This window comes from Bufo gargarizans, chromosome 9 (genome assembly GCF_014858855.1).
Source record: "Bufo gargarizans isolate SCDJY-AF-19 chromosome 9, ASM1485885v1, whole genome shotgun sequence".
In the NCBI taxonomy this organism is placed as follows: Eukaryota; Metazoa; Chordata; class Amphibia; order Anura; family Bufonidae; genus Bufo; species Bufo gargarizans.
The window spans coordinates 2,896,866-2,898,602 of record NC_058088.1 but is presented as its reverse complement, the minus strand read 5'-3'; positions in this window follow the sequence as shown (position 1 = coordinate 2,898,602).

Sequence of the window (1,737 nt, the reverse complement as noted above, 5' to 3'; positions counted from 1 at the left end):
GATGTTTATTTTTAAGTTCCAGCTATCTGCAACATCATCCGTGACAAATACATTGCCAATTTCAGCCCATAACCCTAGAATTCCTGCATACAAATGGTCTTCATCGGCGACTGTCCAACATTCACACACAGCACTCACACAGGCAGTGGCCCACATACCCCTGAGTCTTTTCTATGGACTATCCTGACACCAAGCTGGCACTCAACCAGAGACCCCAAATATTTTCAAACCTATCCGGTGTACCCCTGGCTTCAAAGGTCAATTTGTACATAGAATACTGTAAAAAAAACTGTGTACTAGCTCGTACACAATGTGATACCTCTTGGCACAAGACCACAATTGCAAATGACGTCGTTTTAAGAGTTATTTATTCATTCAGGTGACAAAAATATGGAACGCTTCATGAATTTGCCTGTCATGAAGCGTTCCATATTTTTGTCACCTGAATGAATAAATAACTCTTAAAAAGACGTCACTCGCAATTGTGGTTTTGCGCCAAGAGGTATCACATTGTGTACGAGCTAGTACACCGTTTTTTTTACAGTATTCTACATCACTCCTCTGGAGTGCTGGCAACTCCAAGGATTGAGAAGATACCGGCAGCATACCCCCCTCTGTTCGACCCCCTCCCCTTCCCCCCCCCCCCGTCTTTGCAAGTGTTGTACTGGCATAAGCACAACACCAGAAGGTGAGTGTAACAATTGACACAGCACACTCTCTAAATCTGATACCCAAAATTTACTACCCTATGAGCGCCTTGTTTCCCATTTATTTTCCCAAATTTGCAATTTTTACATAGGTAATGCTGCATTAATAAGTTGAATCCAGTGGGGTAGGGAAGAACTCTTTGGAGGCTTCCAATTTAGCACATGGACTTCCTAGTGTAAGACAGTAATAACCTATAGAGGATTCTATTGTACTTGGTAGGAATAATTTCATTGACAAGGCCCAATAGACTAACCTTTGGGGATATAACTGCTGGAAGACCCAGTCTAGAATTAAGATATCTGTGCACATCTTTCTAGAAGTCTTCAATAACCAGACATTCCTAAATCATGTGTATCAACGTCCCTCTGCCTTCATCACACCTGGTACAGATATCTGATGAGAGTTTATGCATACGTGCCAGACGTACAGGAGTCAAATATACTCTGTGTATTCACTTAGCCTGAATCAGCTGATCCCGTGCACAAATAACTGTTGACCTCCATGAGGAAGCCAATTCTTTTTCATGCTGCAAGTCTAGAGTCATAATATCACCTTTCCATTTTCCTTGGATATAGGCGAAGATTGGTAGGATATTAAGTGTCCCGTAGAAGGAGGAAACCATTTTACCAGGGTCTGTGTGTCTGGCATGCGCCGAATTGTGATACACATGCATGCCTCAATTGGAAAAACCTAAAGATAGATGAGCGTGGTATGTTGTATTCAGCCTGCAGAGCAGAGAAGGTCTTAAAACCCCCCTCTTCATACAGTTGGGTGAGGTATTCAATGCTCCTCCGCGGCCAGAACTCAAAGTCCGGCAAAGAAAATAATTCTGGGAGTTTAGGGTTTCTCCATAAAGGTAAAACTGGTGACCATATCTCACTCTGTCCCTTATCCCCCATCACTACAACAAATGAATTCCATGCGTTGATCACCTCCGCCATGAGGGAAGTAAGATGTTTCACCGGGTATTTGCCTGCCCTATATACCAAATTCGGCATGGCCTCGTATGATCCTATCAGAGCCGCCTCC